Here is a 20,818-nt window from a genome sequence, read left to right on the forward strand (position 1 = left end):
GATCAGGTTCAGAGCAGCACCGGAGTCAATCAGCCGAACAGGAATCAAAAAAGTTTTTGAACTTAGAAGAGAGAATTGATTAACACTCACCCGGCTGGTAGTAGTGGTGGATCCCCGGGCTTTGTGTGGGCACAAGACGTTACGGTGGCCTGTTTCGCCGCAGTAAAAACACAGAGTATGTTGACGGCGTCGAGTCCTCTCTTCATCAGATAGATGTGCGTAGCTTATCTACATAAAGGAAGCGATCGAATATAGTGGGTTAAATGATCGTTTGCCGATTGCACTTTGTTGAGCTGCTCTTGATAGTTCTGTAGCAGTTCGTAGGAGTGTTTCTCAACAGGTTATCTATCTTGATAGCCATAGTTACCATCTCAGAAAACGTCAAATCCTCACCCTTGCAGGCCAGTTCCGTATGAAGCTCGAGGTTTAAACTCTGTTTGAAAACAGCTTTCAGAGAAACATCATTCTATCCACTTTGAGCGGCAAGGGTTCTAAATTCAGTGGCGAAATCTGCAGCGGTACGGTTGCCTTCAGACATGTGTAACAATTGTGTGGAAATAGCCTTGCCCCCCTTGGGATATTCAAACACATCTCTGAGTAGTTGTAGGGAATATTCAAAGGATGAACGAAACTGTGAATCTGTCTCCCAAACCGCTGCAGCCCAATCGATCGCTCTACCAGATAATAGTGACATCAGAAAAGTGCATTTACTTGCTTCAGATTGAAACTGATCTCTCTGGCTTTCAACATAAATGCGGGCTTGACGGATAAAACCACGACATTGTCCTGCAGAGCCATCAAACTTGTCTGGCAACGCCAGTCTTACCGTTGGTGGTGTGGCCGAAGGAAGCGATCGAATATAATGGGTTAAATGATCGTTGGTTTTCTTTTACGTTTGCATGTCTTACTATCAGCCATGATTATTCTAGTCTGTTAATTAAAAGGTTGTTTATATGCATATCCGCTAATTGTTTATGTCCAGCATACATGTAAGAGGCTGACAATTAGCTGAACATATACTGGTTTAATTAGTGAGACTTAGCCTGCATTTTAAAATGTATATTTGAGTGAGGCATTTTTTATTTTTAAATCTTTATTTGAATATGGGAACATAATATCGCGCTCTACAATAAATCTTCTCTCTATCCTTTTTTAAAAGTTTGTCTCAGCAGCTTTATGAATAGGTTTTAAGAGAAATCGCTTAGTTTAAAAACTTTTACTGCTATTTAGGAGAACCCTTAGTGGTAAGATAAAATGTTTTGTGAATACGGGCCCTGATAAGAGATTTTAAATGTCAAGCTGACCATTTTCATCTTTGCACCATTGGAACCGGTTTAAAGTAACTGCGTCACACACAACAGTACAAAGTGATTGTTTGCAACTCACTTATCCCTCTTTGACAGTGCAACTTATTTCTGCTTTTCCTTACTGTCACATCAGAAGAATGTTAGTAACAAAACAGTTTTGGTCACCACTGATTTCAACTGAATGGCCTGAGACATTTTTTTTTTTAAATATCTTCTTTTATGTTCTACATTACTTTGAACTTTCCCACACAATCCATTCCAGGTAATCTTCTGTCTTTCTGATTAAAAAGAATTAAAAATACTGAATTTCATAAAGCATTGTGGTGTGATCCACATATCACATGGAGAAACACAGAATTATGATAATTACTTATTTTATTCAATTATTCCTCGTTAGCATGCCCGTGACTGCATGTCCTCTGTTTGTTATTGATTCTCATGGAAGCGTAACTCGGACATTCAGTGTCACTTAAGCATGCGAATATCTGCGATTGAATCTTGCAAGCTTACAACTAAAAATATCACACCTCCTGCTCATCCGTATTCACTTTTTACTCTGTCTTGCCACATCTAATCTCATCTCCACCACAACAAATTTGTTTTCCTGGTATGTGCCAGAGTTGTTCCAGGCACTGATCCAGGCCGCTGATCTTCATGGCTTAGATGCTAGATTTGGGAGATATGGATCTCAAACCGGTCTGAAGCATCATCTGGCCCTGAGAGACTCCGGCTCTCATTTGGTGTGAATGAAGGTCCGTGCGAGCGTTCTTTAGTCGTAGGTTGTTTCAGACTCCCACGGAAACCGCAGGGGCTCAGACTCCCCTCAGCCCTCTCGGCCAAACAGATGGACTGGCAAATTTTCCTGCCTTGTTTCAAATAGCCAGAGTGCTTCAAACTGAGTCTGAAACTTCATTATTCTTGTTTGCTGTTTGTTATTGCTGAGGCTGTATGAAATGGGTGCTTATTTTATCTTACCATTTTTCGTTTGGCTTTTATTTCTTGATTTGATGTTCAGGGGAATGTAGTTTGTTTGTGTTTGTGTTTTGTTGTGTGGTTGTAGGATACATTAGGTGGAATTAAATTGAACTTCCATTGAAAAATAGGACTTCCTCTCGTATCTCCGTCACTGCAGAACAGATAATTGAATGTGCAGTTCATGGTCACAATGCTCAGAGGTCCAAGCTATTTATTTGTGTCCATTTATTGTGTGCATGTGTTTGGGATCTTGCAGATGTGTTTTTTTTTGTCCATACAGATACCTTTCCTCGGTCCCATGTATGTGCCAGCACAATTTCTGGTTAAATAAATGGTATTCTGCTTGTTTTATTGCCCCTCTCTGATGCCGTGTTTGACATTATTCCCTCCATTATTATTTGCAGATGAGGAGCCAATGTTGACTACTAAATGATTGCTGTATTGCTGTAGACACTGACAGACAGCATACCTTATCTTAAATGCGGTTAAATGCACAATTACATTGGCATTATTTTGCAGTCATCCTAATGCATAACATGAAAGCAGTCATTTGCATTAGAAACGGCTGGGCTAGACTATGTCTTTCTGTGTTTTTTACTGTCCCTGGGGCGTTTGGGGAAACTATTTGTGTTCCATTAGGACTCAGCATTTTTTTCTTTGTTTGTGTTCTGCATTTTTGGCTTCATATTCAGTACATATTGATTTTCTATAGAGTGTTTTCTGATACAAACTAATGGATTTCTTAGGCCCTGTTTACATCTGGTATTAGTGTCCGTCTTGAGTGATCTGATCACATGTTGTCAGCTGAGATGCATGGCTGTTTATACCTGTTATTAACATGTGGCTCGAAAGCATCTCCTGCGGCTGCTTGTAATTAAAGGGTCTCTGATTTTGGCACTAAATCCATCACTTACTGCCTTGTTGTGGTTATTGATAAAATGAAAAAAAGGGAAAAATAAATAAATTGCGCAATTTCTCTCAGATATACAATTTTCAAAAGTTTGGGGTTGTAAGATTTTTATTTTTATTTTTTTTTTACGTTTTTGAAAGAAGTCTCTTATGCTCACCAAGACTGCATTTATTTGATCAATAAAACAGTAGTGTGAAATATTTTTTTAATAAGAAAAAAAAAAACAATCCAGTCTTCAGTGTCACATGATGCGTCAGAAATACTTTTAATATGGTGAATTGATAATCAAAAAACATTTCTTATTATCAATAATTAAAAGAAAAAAAAAATAAAGAAAAAAATTGGAAATCATGACAATTTTTTTCAAGACACTTTGAATAAAAAAGTTCAAAAGAGCAGCATTTATTTGAAATTTAAAAAAAGTAAAAAAAAAACAAACATAATATTACAAATGATTTATTGTAAATTTTGATCAATATAATCCATCCTTGCTGAATAAAAACATTATTAAGTCTGACCCCACACTTTTAAATAATAGTGTACTTAATGTGGTATTTTAGTGGTTATTTTAATGGTGGTGAATGTGATTAATTTAATGTGCTTCCCATGATCTTTCATGTTGATATCCGACATACTGAAGCAGTTACTGTGAATGGATATGTATGCAGTATTCATTATTTATTTATTTATTGACTCTCTCCTTTAAGTGGCCCATAACCCAACAAAGAGTATTTGATTGGCAGGTGAGCAGGTCATTCTTCACTGTTGCCTGGGATGCATTAGGACAGACTAGTGTTATACTGTAGTCACATAAGTTTCACACCCTCCAAATGTGGTTTTAGTGGACCGATCACTCAAGTATACTATTGTGGTCCAGTGACCGAAATGCATGTTAGTGCCTAGAGTAAAGAAAGTCTCAAATTATGGCACTCAACAGTTTACAGAATTTTAGGCAGATTAAAGTTTAATGATGAGCATCTGTAGAACATCACTGTATATCAGAACGAGCTGCCACATCACTTAAAAATAAAAGTAATTGGGTCTTCAGTCAAGCTTTTGAGAAATGCCACAGAATTTATGAATAAAGCTACAGAGATTATGAAAGGTTACAGTCCTGAAATTAGGGGTGCTCCGATCAGGATTTTTGAGACCGATCGCCGATCACAGAAAGCAGTACCTGCCAATACCGATCACCGATACAGATCTTTTTAAAGCCTTCTATTTATCATTTATAACTATTTATAGTGATACTCCAATCAGGATTTTTAGACATTTATTTAGGGCCTGAATTTCATTTTTGAAAATGGGGGGAATTCCCCTCTTAGGTGTCTCTTGTGAGAGGAGAAGCAGCTTTCACACAGGAGTCCGCTACTGATATCAGCTTGAGATCGTTTTTTGGAGATCAGCCTTTTTAGAGACCGCCGATCAAACATCCCAACGTGATTATCGGCCGATAGTGATCGGTAGCCGATCAATCGGAGCACCCCTACCTGAAATCATGTGTACAGTGAACTTTTTTTCAGAACATTCAGGATCCTAATGACATTGATTGAAATGACTGCTCAGCACAAGAGAAAAAAAAAAAGAAGAGAGATCCCTTTGCTGTGTCACATACTGACTGGATTTCGCTGGTTTACCTGTGCTCAATAAGATTAAGTGCTATCTCATCATCTGTATGATTGCACTGAAATGTCAAACTCCTTTTACTCTAGATTAAGACGTCAGCGCAGTGACATGAGGACGCTCTCTTTAGTGCACTGAGCATCTGAGACAAGACCTCTTAGGGAGCAATTTGCCACTGATGCATTATTTTACCTTTTACTCTTCCTCCTCCTCCTCCTCCTTTCTGACAGAAAAAAAGTAGTTCAGTTCAGGTCCATCCATCACTGCTGCTGTCCTTCCTCTGATGTGGAGGATCTCTGTGTTTGTGTTGGCTTCCTATAAAAGGCTGCACGCTTGCCTGACCCCTCTGTCACCTTGACATGTGTTTACTTGGAGAGTGGGGGAGTGGGCGGCACCCCCTGCCTGTCCCTTCCTGTCTGTAATTACTCCCTTATTTACAGTCATCTCTCATTGCTACCCAACTGATGTCCAGTTTCTCATTACATTCAGAGCAGCGGTGCAGCCGTGCATCTTGTCATTTTTGCATTGTCCTGTTCCTCTAAACTCATCAAAACCGGTTGATGATCTCCATCGAAGGCCAGTTCAATCAAAAATTTGTTTCATTTCATATGTATCATAAGTGTCTGGAGTAGATGTAGTTAGAATGCACATTGCACTGATTTTAAAATTGTGGTATGGGTAAACCAATAATTAATAAAAGTAGAAAGTTTGGGGTCGGTAAGATTTTTGAATGCTTTTGAAAAGTCTTGTGCTGACAAAGGCTGCATTTATTTTATCAAATATTGTGAAATACTGTATTACAATTTAAAATAACTGTTTTCTATTTGAATATAATTGAATGTTATAGAATATAATAGGTATAAAAGGTAATTAATTCCTGTGAATAAATGGCAAAGCTGAGTTTTCAGCAGCCATTGTTCAAGTCCTTAGTCTCGCATGGTCATACAGAAATCATTCTATTATGCTGATTTGCTGCTCAAGAGACATTTCATATTATTATCAATGTTGAAAACAGTTATCAATGTTATCATCCATTTTCTTTTCAGGACAAACCAAAATCTTTTTGTAACATTTCTAAATATTTTTGCTCTTTTTTATCATCAGTTTAATATGTCCTTGCTGAATAAAATAATTTTTTTTAAAAACAAATCTTTTGAATAGTAGTGTGTGTTATGGATGATAATCATGAATAAATAGATTTGTATGCTATATTATAGGTTCTGCTAGTCAATATATTGATCACAACAGGACAATGTACCCTTTGAAATAAATCTGCTATAGAAAAATAAACTTATTATACTCTTTATTCGATTACTGTTATTATACTATAAATATTCAGTTTGAAAGTAATAATAGAGGTAGTCCTTGAAAACCTCTAAGTATAGATTTTTAAAGATTGGTATTGTAAGGTCCACACACTTGGCCCAAGGAAGGTATCCAGTGGTGGATGAAGGTCACTTGCGTGTTCGGTCTTTTCAGCGCGCAGAGTTATTCAATTTAGGTTTAACTGAAATCTGACTCCATTTTATTATCTAATCTGACTCCATTTTAGTATTACCTCGAATTTAGGTTGAAAGGCAAATTGGTTGTTAATTAAATTTTGCCATGATCTATCGCTGTCTCAGTTAGTGCTAGATGATGATTTAAATCTTAAAATGGGTGTAAACAGTTAAAAATCCAATAACAACAGATGCAGAAAAAATTAAAAGAAAGCTAATATCTGAATTTATAGAAAATATCTGAATATGTTACTGCAACAGATGCTCTCAGTGTAGACAGTTCAGTTTATAAATGAAGCTGTTTTGCACAATATGCATTTAGTGTAAACCATTTTGACATACAGTATGTGTGCATGTGGTCTTTTGTCATCTGGGCTACAGCTCTGCCTTTATATTTCTGTATGCTGCTGTCTTTAAGAGATCTATGTGAAAACATTAAAAGATTAACCCTCAAGGGTCCATATGTAACTATCTGCAATCTATTGTAAGTCAGTAGTTGGAAGGATCTGTAGTATACTGCTCTATGACAAGGAACAGTTGAACTTGAAGTACAATAGAAATGAGATTCTTACCTTTTGTGAGCTGTTATTATATTTGGAAAAAGTGAAGAAAAAAAAGTTCAAGCTAGAGAAAGCGATGTCAGTGATTTATTAGAGGTGCCAGACACTTAATAATTACTTAAATACACACACACACACACACATAGATCATGTTTACTGTATTTCTGTCAGAGATGGCGTTAGAAAGGAAATGACACGTGATTGATGGTAGGAAGTGCAGGGCAGACCCGGAGGGGGAGGGCAGAGCAAGGTCTTACTTAAAAAAACATCAATCAGAGGCCTTGCAGCAGAATCTGGAGACTGCTGTGCGGCAGCCACCTCAGGACCAGGGAAAGGGTCCAGCAGGCCTGTTATGATTCTTAATGAAGATGTTCATATGAGCTGGTCTGCTATGTGTCAAGCATCACGTCAAATATGTAGGATTGTGCTGTAGCTGCTTTATAGCCCAGACTTCACTCTATACATCTGTGACTGAAATGATAAATGTTTTTCCTTTCATCCTAATCCGCCAGTAGATACTCTTGCACTGTTCCAAAAACTAGTGACCATCCTATAAAGGATTCAAAGACAGATTCCTAACATGGAGACTGTTCCAGTAGACAGCAAAGTTATGCTGCCTTCGAAGTCTAAAATCTATAGGGCAGTAAAGAAAGTATGCTCTGTGGATAAGGCAGTTCCAGAAATGCACCTACTGTAATATCTGTTTCATATGCAAGCAACAATATTTATTTATGTAAGCATTTAAGATTTTTTTGCAGCAGTTATAAAATTTTGGCTATGGGCATAAATGTGTCAAAAAAAAAAGAATCATTAGGAGTTGAACAGATGAATAAACAGATAAAATCAATCAAATTTATGATAAGTAAAAATGTAAAAATCATTGAGTGGGTAAAAATGTGTGGTGAACATGAAGATACAAATGAATATGTATGACTGCAAATATAGAATTCCTGATGACTGACTTATTCTTGATGTTATCAAAGTCAGAATTATGAATCATGTTGTAGGGCAATAACTGCTGCTGGCGTGTTGACAGCGCTGATCACATTTACGCTATAAATCTTACAAAGGAAACTTGCAATAATAATTCCTTTGTAAATTCAAGGAATACCCAGGGGTCCTGTGCAAAGAAAGAGTTTTCTTGTTTGCCGTCCTGATTTATTTAGGGGGAAAAAGCATGCAGTAGGCAATTCATCTGAGAAATGGCCTCCTATTTACAAACAGTGATATTTCTTAAACTAATTAGGTTACCTGGAGATGTCATCTAACTCTTTTTATAAAGTGATTAAAGTATCTGGTTTTTATGCTTCCCAAGTCTTTTGTAATGAGTGAGTTTGTTCTGTAGAAAAGCACTGAAAGGCAAATTTTGTTCGGTTTGTTTCTGCGGTTTTGCAGGTGTGAGAAAGAAGAGGAGGAGAGGGGCGGGAGGGGTTTAGACTGTGCAAATGAACATTCATGTTTTAATTAACTTAAAGTTAAAATGGCGTGAAATTGAATGTGATTGTTGCCTAAGTAAATATGCCTAATTAGGATATAAGGACCGCCAGTTCAAAATTAGATAACCATTTTTTATTTGCAGGTGTGCTTCATCTGGATTGAATATAAATGTGAGAATGACACAACTTTGTGGCGTATCATGCAGAATTTGCACAACTTTTTCTCTTTGTTACCCATACATTGCATGGTTGTCATTTACTCCAGCACTTTTAATAAACCAATTTTTGTCTTTGATCCTTCATTAAAAAAAACATAGCCCTGACCCGTTATCTCTACCTGTGACGTAAGCCAGAGAATGCATCACTGTTTGTAAAACAGACGATATCTGCACTGCCAGATATGCAAATGTGTGCTTATGCAGACCTAAAGAGATTTAAACAGATCAGAAACGCGTACCTTTCTAAATCTTCTGCAATGCAGTTTAAAGATTGTTTTGTTTACTGACGTCATGGAGGCAGTGCAGCAGATCAAATGGAGGAACTTAGTGATGGTGTAAAGAAGGATCTGTCATTGTGTGATGAATGTGCCTGTCAGATAAAGGACAATTTGTTCACTGGCTCTAGTTTCAATCTCACTGATTACATCATGGCATGTGTTTCAGACCTGGACGTGTGTATCTGGAATAGTTACGATCCTGCACTATTGAATGCTTTTTAACAACAAACTTTCTTGTCATAAAGTATTTACAGGGTTTTTGGTTTGGAAAAAAAAAAGTATGTATTCCTTCTTTTCCTCACTTTGGTCTCTATCCAAAGCAAATGAGTGCCCCAAAATAATTTCACATTAGTCACAAAACGTATTAGTTGCAAGATTACTCATGTAGCGTATGCTAGGGAAATGTTTAGTATGTGTTTATAATATGCACTTCATTCTCTCTTTTCCATTTTTAACTGCTCAGAAATCACTGTTCAAAGTTTGGAGTCACTAAGAATTTGGAGTTGCTAAGCCTCTTATGCTTACCAAGGCTACATTTATTTGATTTAAAAAAAATACAGTTAAAATGGTAATATTGTGAACAGTTTTAATGTAAAATTGTTTTCTATTTTAATATATTTTAAAATGTATTAATTTATTCCTTTGATGGCAAAGCTGAATTCTCAGCATTTTTACTCCAGTCTTCAGTGTCACATGATCCTTCAGAAATCATTCTAATATGCTGATTTGCTGCTCAAGAAACATTTCTTAGTAGTAGTATTAATGTTAATATTTTTGTTGAAACAGTGATACTTTTTAAAGGATTCTTTGATGAATAGAAAGTTCAAATAAATAGCATGGAATAGAAACGTTATGTGACATTATAAATGTATTTACTGTTACTTTTAATCAAATTAATGCATCATTGCTGAATAAAAGTATTGATTTCTTTCAAAAAATAAAACATTCTCATGAATGATAGTGCATATAAACAACTTTCAGTGTCAGCCTTCATTATGAAGAACTGCACTACGGTCTCCGACAGCTTGTATCAATTGAGGCAGGAATTCCTCTCATCCCCTTGAAATGTACAAAAGACGATACGTATTTCTTTAAAAAAAGGCCTTTTTAAAAGCCCGTTAGTAGCTATACATGCTTATCTTTCCAGGCAGGTCCATTGTTTCCTGTGCTGCATAATACAACTTTAGTGGAACGTCAAGAGCTTTTGCATAAAAGGTGCTTTCTATGAGAGCACAGTTTATTTACATTTACATTCACATGTATATTCTTGGCAGACATTGTTTTACCAATGCGTTTCTGTTTTTCCCCCCGTCACATTCAAGGCTCACAATCATTAGTAATCACATAAATAATACTAAAGCGTGGAAATGGTCTTGTTTGGTAAACTGTCTGTGCGAGATTTCTGTTTGGAAACGCATCAAGTCCTGAAAGATTTGGCCACTATTCAGAATCCCAGGGTCTGACAGCTCCTCTAATGTGGCTTTTAAGTTCTACTTTATAATGAACACAGTGTGCTGCTTTGGGAAACAGGCACAGCAACAGCAACATTAAATAATGTACAATGAAAGTTACGACGATCCTAACAGCGTGTTGCAGTGCTACTGTGAAAATGATATCACTGCAACATTTCTCTCAGCAACATGTTGAACTTTACACAGCATTAGCGGGTATCAATGCATCACAATGTCTTCATAATCCATGCTTCTGTTTTCCTGCGCTTTATGTTGACCCACACAATGCACCCCGCTCCATAGGTGCAGCTATAGTGAGACAAACATAAGAAGAAAAGCTAGTGCAGGCTAGAGTTTTTTTCCTGATAAAAAATATTGATTGCAATTTAAAATACTAATTAGTTTATTTATTTACACTACATAAATATTAGCGTTTTTAAAAAGTTAAACAGAATATCAAATTACTAGTGTTAGATTTCACTGTAAAATAAAAACATTTAAGAGTATTTAAGAAAAAAATCTAATAATAAGAAGAGCAGCAATTAAGGGGCAAAGCACAACAGAGGTAAAATGAAGTGCTAACGAGCTATCTTTAGTTACTCAGCAAAGACCCAGGTTCTCCGACACCCAAAAAGGCCAACATAGGAAAACTGGGTATTGTTAGATTTGGTATACTGTTCCAAAGCTAGCAAGACCAATCTCATGATTTTTAGCTAAACTGGTCAGAAGTTATAAGCAGTTATATGCATCTTTTGAGGTGGCACTGCGCCACTAAAAGAATGTCCATTCAGGTCTATTCTTCATCAAATTCGTTAACAAGCTTAACGAAAATGATTTGGTACATTAAAAAGCTTTAGATAGATAATTCCCTGAAGATGATCTGAGCCAATGTTGGTGAAAATTTGACAAACCGTCTAGGATGAGTTCGAAAAAGTAGATTTTTCAGAAAAATTCAAAATTGCGAAAAATCTTGTCTATTAGAAATGTTAATTTTGGTATGCATGTGACTCGGAATGAGCCAAGGAATCAGAGGAAAAAAGTATTTTGCATCTAGCCCTACGGGTTCAAAAGTTATTAGCAGAAATATGAGTGCAAATTTGGCCTATTGGTGGCGCTAGAGAGTGAGATAGAGACTCAATTTGTTATGGTTAATATTGAGACTGTCCTCTATCTGAACAATAACGGATACAATAGTTGCCTAAGCACCTTTGGTGCTTGGCCCCTAATGATAAGAATAATGTTACTACATTTGTGAAATTACAATTCTAATATTTATGGCTCTTTTTTTTTATGTCTTAATTTCTTCATTTTTAAGCAATTAACATCTTATTTTGGCCACAGAGGGCCCTTAAAAATTATATTTTCTTGAAAACAGACGGTTTATATAAACTTCTCATGACAATTTGGGAAGATGGTTGGCGCATATTGCATTCCCAAATGCATGATATAACCAACCCAAACTCGGCTATTACTGCAAACCGATCTTCTCGGAGACACTGAAAATCATGAGCTGCTTGCATGTACTGTAAAAGAACACAGTCAATCAGTGCAAACACACAGTGCATATATTTATTTAATTATAGCTGATTTGATGATCACGCTAAGCCATATGTTTATCTTTTAAAAGACCTGCATCTGCTTTAATCAAATGTGCTGCATTAAATGCCACATTTGAGTAACAAGGTCCAAATCATTTAGGACAATTTGAATCAACAAGACAGGATAAAATACCCATTATGCTTGTAACAGAACAGCTTGGACGCTTCCATTGAACAACCTTGCCAGAGTTTTTCTCTTTTTTATGTGTTCTGCATGCTTTTTGACTGTGTTTTGTGTGTATTGTGTTTTTCTAGCCAAGATGGAAATTCATCAGGGACGTTCAAAGCCTAAACACTTAATTATCTTCTAGCAGCTGAGGAAAAATGGGAGGAAAACATTTATATTTTCAATTATTCACATTGTACTGTTCAGGCACAGTTATTATTTGTTTAACCACCAGTTAATGCACCGCTAAAACACACATCCAACTAATTCGTTGTTCTCAGTTGTTTTGTGACTGTATTTTTCTTTCTGCTTTATTAGATATGAGTGAATTAAATAGTAGAATAAAATGTCACACATCCTACCCTAAAATGCTTTCACATTCCCAACTGCACTTTTTGGCACATTTAGTTATGAATCAAGCCTGTTTTTAGCAAAAACGTAATGCTGTCAAAAACCAGGAAGCTAGATTCTCTTAACATTTTATCCTCGGACGTAAGCAAAAATGTTTTTGTTAATGGCGGAAACAGAGAAGTTAAAATGTAGTGCTCTTTTATGCAGAAGGCAGGTGCTTAACCCATTCTTGATGGCCTGTTCAGGTCAGAAGGCTTTCTGCTTAATGCATCTGTTGGCATTCATCACACTTTTCAACACGTCTATGCCTTAAGCTAGGACATGGTCACATGGCAACATCACGCACTTGAAGATGAACCGAGTGAATGACAGACACATGAGACTTGCTTCCTGTAACAAGCCATTAAGATCCAGAGAACAAAATGAATACACAAAAATACACCTTATACCTCTAAAACCCCATTACTATACTTTCTATGCTGTATTTTTCTTGCATCTGTGAGACTGCTAAAGCCTGGTGCTGTTCAAAGTTACCTGCAAACTTAAATCTGCGGCGTCTGAATGGCTTCTCTGAGGGGGTATTAGTTCAGCTTATCTTTCACTCCTTTATCTGTGAAATTATTCAATTAGGTTGATCTCCATAACAGAAACATCAGTTCTGATTAGACGTTACAGTTTTCTGAGAGGCTTGTGAAGGGAAGATCTGTGAAATTATTCAATTAGGTTGATCTCCATAACAGAAACATCAGTTCTGATTAGACGTTACAGTTTTCTGAGAGGCTTGTGAAGTGAAGTGAGAAGCGCTATATGAAACTTTGTGAATGCTGGTATGAGGATGCAATCTGAATAAACCCTCGGAACGGTGCAGCCAGTCATCTGTTTACACACTAACAGAAAGACGTGCGTGTGGAAAAGTGCTTTTCTTCATTTCTGACAGCATTCACAGCTACTCCCCCACCAACTGATTGTTAGTTCAGCACCTGATGGGCTGGTTCAATCCATTTTCACCGACATATTACGAGGACAGAAATAAAATATTGTTTAAATAGACACTGCTACCAATAACCAGGGATCAATACAGGACATGTATTACAGAGCAAGTGCTGTTTACTGTATGAAGAAGCTCTGGTTTTAATACAAGGACAAACAAAATGTCTGAAAACTAAAATCTGGTTACATGACCCAAAGGTCTGCTAAAAAACATTCACTGTGAATATGTTTTGATTTTTGGTATTAAATCACTCGAGGATTTAACACGAGGAGCTGCGTCTGTTTAAGATATGTTGTTATAAAGCAGATGCCAAGAATTTTTCTCATTTTTTACATCAATCATTCTTTCTATTCTTCATCCATCTGTCCATCATTCTATCATTTTTAAGTTATATTTTTGGGCTTTTTAATTGCTTTACTTGGACAGACAGTAGAGAGCACACAGGGAATCAGTGGGTAGAGAGAGAGGGGAACAGGATCGGCAAAGGACCACAAGACGGGATTCGAACTCGGGTCACCACGAGTGCAGTAGTTTTGTATGTCTGCGCACTAACCACGAGGCTATTGGCACTAACATCATTCTTATCATTCATCAAACTTTCTGTCAATTCATCATCTATCTGTCTATCGTTCTGTCATTCTAGCATCCTCCATCGTTCTTTCTATCATTCTGTTCATCCATCCATCCATCGTTCTTTCTATCATTCTAGCCATAATCCATCCATCCATCCGTTCTTCCATCCATCATCCATCTCTCCATTGTTCTGTCATTCTAGCGTCATCCATCTGTCCATTGTTCTGTCATTCTAGCATCATCGATCGTTCTTTCTATTGTTGTTCATCCAACCATCTTTTTTTTTGTTCTAGCATCATCCATCTATTCATCCATCCATCCATCCATCCATCCATCTACCGTTCTTTCTATCATTCTAGCCATCATCCATCTGTCCATTCACTGTTCTTTCTATCCATCCGTCCGTCCGTCCGTCTGTCTGTCCATCCATCCCTCTTCCATCTGTCCATCCCTCATTCTTTCTATAAATCCATTATGCATTTGTCCATCCATCATTCTTTCTATCTATCTATCATCCATTGTTCTTTCGATTATTCTATCCATTATCCATCTGTCTGTCCATTGTTCTTTCGATTGTTCTATGCATTTATCCATCTGTCTGTCCATTGTTCTTTCGATTGTTCTATGCATTATCCATCGGTCTGTCCATTGTTCTTTCGATTGTTCTATGCATTATCCATCAGTCTGTCCATTGTTCTTTCGATTGTTCTATGCGTTATCCATCTGTCTGTCCATTGTTCTTTCGATTGTTCTATCCATTATCCATCTGTCTGTCCATTGTTCTTTCTTTCTATCTATCCGCTCCAGCATCCATCCATCTGTCTGTCCGTCCGTCTGTCTGTCGATCATTCTATCTATTGTTCTATTATGCTTTTCAATATGTTGTTCTACAGTGAACGTGATTTCACCATTTACATGTTCCTGAATCAACATCCTTGTTGATCCTGGAACAACATTCCAATCAACCAATCAGAACTGAGGGATAACTTTTCAGGAAATATCAGTTTTAGGCTTACAGTCAATTGTTCTTTCGATTGTTCTATGCATTATCCATCAGTCTGTCCATTGTTCTTTCGATTGTTCTATGCGTTATCCATCGGTCTGTCCATTGTTCTTTCGATTGTTCTATGCATTATCCATCTGTCTGTCCATTGTTCTTTCGATTGTTCTATCCATTATCCATCTGTCTGTCCATTGTTCTTTCTTTCTATCTATCCGCTCCAGCATCCATCCATCTGTCTGTCCGTCCGTCTGTCTGTCGATCATTCTATCTATTGTTCTATTATGCTTTTCAATATGTTGTTCTACAGTGAACGTGATTTCACCATTTACATGTTCCTGAATCAACATCCTTGTTGATCCTGGAACAACATTCCAATCAACCAATCAGAACTGAGGGATAACTTTTCAGGAAATATCAGTTTTAGGCTTACAGTCAGGGTTAGGTGCTTCTACACCCTTGTTAATCAGCTATCATTTCACACTGATTTTAGGAATGAATTATGGGTAGGGTTAGGTTCAGGGGTATGGATTGGGTTAAGTCTATATTTTTGGACAGTAATGTTGATCCAGGATCAACAAAAGATGTTGATCCAGGAACATGTCTTACTTGGCAAAATCACGGCGACCATTGTTCTATCTTCCTGAACATCAGTCATCCTCGGTGTCTAATGTGTGTTTTGAGGGTGGGGGAGATAAAATGAAATCATTTGATAAACATCATGATTTATATTACCTGGTTATTTCTTTCTTCATAAACTTGAGCAAAACACAGGAAGTTGACATGGCATGCAAGAAGTTATTTAACACATGCTATTATCCAATGCAACTTACAGCACTCTTATAGCATTGACAGTCTATCTGTAGTGACCTGGGGTTAAGTGCCTTGCTCAGGGGCACTATGGTAATCATTCGTTCCTTGCAGCGATCAAACCAGCAGCTTTCTGATTGCAATCCCTGAGATTTAACAGTCATGCCTCCAGTATATTAACTCATTACCGCCCACCAATTCAAAAAGTGCTCCCCCCAGAACACATTTTAGTGGTCAACAACAGAAGTCCTGATGTCCCACGACAAGCACAAACTCGTCATGTGTGTTCAGCACTTTGTTAACAGTGATTTATGTTGTTGTCTGACTTGTGTTGACTAAGATGCACTAATGATATCTTTAGTTTCTGCTTTAGTAAGACGTTAATGTTCATGAGCATCACATTTTTTATGTATAGCAAATTTTCCTATGAGAGAAGCATTTTTTTTAATATGGTCCAACATTTTTGCTTGCTCGACATGTATTTTGACTCTGCTTGATTTATACAGGTACTTTCTTCCTCAGATCATCTTACCTGAAGATGACAAGTTCATCTTTGATATTGTGCAGACACAGGTCTTGGGTGTACGCATCAGCAGATGATTTAGCTGTGCAGATTTTAGGGGTTTTACAGTGAAAGAGAAGTAAAAGATGGGGAAATTGCTAGGACATTTAAGATAACGGCAGCATTTTGGGTCAGTGCCAAGGTGTCAGAGGCGAGAGGAGATGGCAGACGTGTTGTTGACAGATACAGTAAAGGCACTGATGGAGAATGAGACCCGGTGGGCTCCGGTTGATTGTTTCCGGCTCTTTCCACACTTCCCTAAGCACAACACGAACTACATTTCCATTATGTATCAGTCAATTTTGACAACATGTTGTGAATTCCTTAAATCTGCCATTTCCTTCGCTTTGCTTTAGATTTGTATTTGTTTGCACATGAACATGAAAAACGGTTTTCCTTTCAGCCCTCATTCGCGCTAGGCTTTCACAGGTGCGTGTTTGATGATAAAATTGCATGAGGGTTTTTTCAGGGATAAGTGCACCTCTGGGTTGCGGGGAAGTGCAGTGGCAGAGAAATTACACTCCTCTTTTCAGCGCATAGCTTTTATACACAATCTTTTGCGTGGAAGAAAACATAGCGCCCATAGCTTCACATGCGGTCGTGTTTATAAAAAGAGATATCGTGGTTTTTCCTGAATATGACATTCAGCAACCTCAGATCTTCCAAACATTGCACAGATAAAGGCTGTAAACTTAAATTAGCCAAATTGTGTAGAAACAAAACACTCTTTTAACACTAACTCTAACGCAAAGATTACTCTACAGACTCCCAGATCAGAAGGAATAAGCCACAGCCATATAATTCACTCTTCAGAGTTACCCACGTCGAGTTTTCATATGCATGCCTGCGTATCTACCTGTCTGAACTGCCAATCAAAACTAGAGACGGCTCTTTGATTAGATTTGAAATGCAAAACAGTACGAGAATGTGGCTGATGAGCCAGCGCCTTCACCTTATTTTGCGTAGACCTTCCTGCATCAACAGCAACTTATTAGATTTTCTTGAACGCTCACCTGCCAGTTCATCGCTGCTTGCTGTTGGGGAGGAACCCCCGCCTCCTTCTCCTCTTCCAATTAGAATGCAACCAGTAATGTAATTAATTACCCCGTCCAAATGAGCTCTGCCATGCAGGGGGTCTTCTCTCTCTCTCTGGTGCTCGATTAAGAGACGAGGGGAGATAAATTTCAGTGCGCGAGTGTGATTCATGCCTCAGATCCTGTATTGGGGAATTTACCTTGAAATTATAAGATAACATACAAGCTATTTATTTAAAGTGGTTAAACTATAGTCTAACTACCCTTGCTTAGTAGCTTGCTTAGCACCACTAAGCAACTAACATTTACATAACTGATAAAATGCTGGAGCTTGCAGAGTTCCTGGGTTTCTGTTGGTTTGTTACTTGTAGGCTTTTTACTGTATCAGGTGGAAGATCACGGTTTAAACTTCCCTTGGAAGAAAAATGGACATCCAAGGTGGTAAAGTAGACAGTTGCATTATTTTATATACATGGCCATTCAAAAGTTTGGGGTCAATGATTTTTTGTATATGAAATTAAGTATTTTATAATGAGCGAGGACTCTTTATATTGATCAAAAGTGGCAGTAAAGACATTTACAATGTTACAAAAAGATTTCTATTTCAATGGTTGTTCTTTTGAACTTTCTATCAAGGAATTCTAAAAAATGTATCACAGTTTCCACAAAAATATTAAGCAGCGCACAACTGTTTTCAACATTGATAATAATAAGAAATGTTTTTGAGCACTAAATCAGCATATCATAATGATTTATAAATGATCATATGACACTGAAGACTGAAAATTTAGATTTGCTATCACCGGAATAAATTACATTTTATAATATAATAAAATTGAAAACAGTTGTTCTAAATTGTAATAATATTTCACAATATTACTGTTTTATACTGTATTTTTGATCATATAAACACAGCCTTGGTGAGCACACAAGACTTATTTCAAAAACAATAACCCCAAACTTTTGAATGCCATTGTATGTCTGTATGTATACAGTACATTATAAATTAATAGAAACTCCTAAATGCAACATATAGGAGAGTGTTTCATTATTGAGTAATACAATGTGCCAAAAACAGTGATATAAAATTTTTTCACATTATTACATAATGCTAAATGTAGCTTGTTGCTGGAAACAACAACAAAAAAAGTGTTAAGTTAGTAGCATGACTACTTTTTGTTACTTCTTAACACTGCTTATAAAATGTGCTCTTATGAAGATAAGAGCGAGTAGGACTTGAGAGGCTCAGAGAGAGAGATGCATAAGGAGAAGGGTGTATGTTTACTTGATACTGCTGGGCCTAAGCTTGTAAACTACATTGAAAAGCAGCAGGTAGACAATCAGAGAAAACAGGACACATGATACTACCTGCATAAAAATGAGTGGAACAGAGGCTCTGAAGCTATTAGTGAGATGATACTATAAATCAGAGTTAATGGGGCAGATTGCAAGAGAATCTATATGCTATAGACCTGAGGGCTTCACTTAATGTTCAGACAATTAAAGCATTTCTTGGTTTGTGTAGGATCTTCATTTGCAAATGAAGTTCAGGTTATGTATTGATGTTTTTTGTTGCAGCGCTGAGATGCAGTGCTTTGTAAACCGATTACTTTGTCTTTTATATTTTAAGGAGCTCTGCTTGACACTTTTGTAGCATTTTGTTTTTCTCTAAAGTTCACTTTATGTTTGTACAATTGATTATTAAGTTCCACGATTATTTTAGGTACAAAATTTGTAGTTCCCCAAAGTTGTCTCCTTTTGGTGAATTGTGTGTTTTGAAGCCAAATTATATAATTTAGCCTATGTGTGATTTGTGTAGAACCAAGGAGTTTTGTTATTGTAAAATTTTACAAATTAGTAATTTGTCAACACAAGAGTTTTAACATTCAGTGATATTTTATATATTCATTTAAATGTCAGCCTTTTGTGAAAATAACTTGTGCTGATCTGCCAAACGCAGTGCACACCAGGGAATCTGTCACAGGGTCAGTGCGTTCCTCTGAAGGACTGCAGAGAGCATCCTCTGATTCACTAAATGTGCTGTCAGATGCAGAGATATGGTGCAGTTTAGCCTTAAGTTGTCCAATGCTGAATGGATGCAGGACTTTTAATATTCTTAATATTCTGGAACAGTGACAATAAAGGCATTAATGATTTATGTTCTCGCTTCAATTCATAATTCAAAAGTATAAAATTTGGTCTGGAGACATTTCAGTTATTATTACAATGGAAACTTCAGTCAAGATTTATTATAAATAATAATTCTTATTTTTATTTGGGGTTGGGTTTTTCACGCAAACAGTGTTATCAAAAAGTCAATTCTGCTGTTTTCCATACAAATGCAGGACGATTTACTGGCAGTCGGGTTCAGTTGCATTTTTGCTTGGTTCATTATAAAAATTACCACTAGACTATGATGACTCACAGTCTTAGGAAGAAGTGCCAGAAGTGCCCCTTTATGTAAATGCCCTCTGTTACGATTGGCTAGCCTACTGTATTGTTGTAGTTTACACTGTCAGTCATCCAGATGGGCCAAACTGTCAAATATTGAATAGATATGTAAATGTGCATGTCCTAGGGCTGCGGTTTTTGGCCAAAATTAAAGCTTGGTGGTTTAGCATTTGAAAATGAAACTAACTATACTGTAAAATAAATAATAAATGATAAAAAAAAAAATATATATATATATATATATATATATAAATTGACTACATTTTTATTAGGAAACAAATGCAGTTAGATTTTTGTCTACAAATCATGCAGCCCTAATGTCAAACGTGAATGACTTTATTATGATGTCATGACTATGCCAGTTTCTAAAATGACCCATCTTTGCATCTTGTTTTCCATAAATGGTCTGCATTGAACTTTGTATTCTTGTTGTGAATATCAGAGTACATCTACATACTAGTACACTGAATTCTCTTATTTCAAAAGAGCAAAGAAAAAACATGTTTTTCATGACATGACCCATTTAAATCTGCAACAGGAACATTTCTAAGAGTAAAAAGCGCCTTGGTGGTTGTAGCGAATCAGCTCATAAGGAAATATGAATACTTAATCATAACTAGTTATAATTAATTATAAATATTTAGATCCGCTGTAGATATTTACTTGACCTCTCAGGGTCAACTGTCTGTCAATTCTAAGAACGTTAATTTCCTGGTTAAAGGAAATAACTTTCTTACTGTACAACTCTACACAGAGCTTGTAGCATAAATCTGCATGATTAAGGGACTCCAGTTATGAGCAAACAATGAACAACATCAAGTGTGATACAAGTAAGACTTTATTAACTACATAAACACTTAAACTAGTCTAACATACAATCAAATGAAAAATGGTGTGTCTGATTGGTCCAGACGCTACAGGTGCATTCATTGTAAGATCTGAGTAGTGAAAAACAGCCTGCACATGACAATACCTCACACACACTCTAGAGACACTCGGAAGAAGCACTCTGTCAGCCCCTCGTG

This window comes from Sinocyclocheilus rhinocerous, unplaced genomic scaffold (assembly GCF_001515625.1).
Source record: "Sinocyclocheilus rhinocerous isolate Xijiao unplaced genomic scaffold, SAMN03320098_v1.1 scaffold1473, whole genome shotgun sequence".
Lineage (NCBI taxonomy): Eukaryota > Metazoa > Chordata > Actinopteri > Cypriniformes > Cyprinidae > Sinocyclocheilus > Sinocyclocheilus rhinocerous.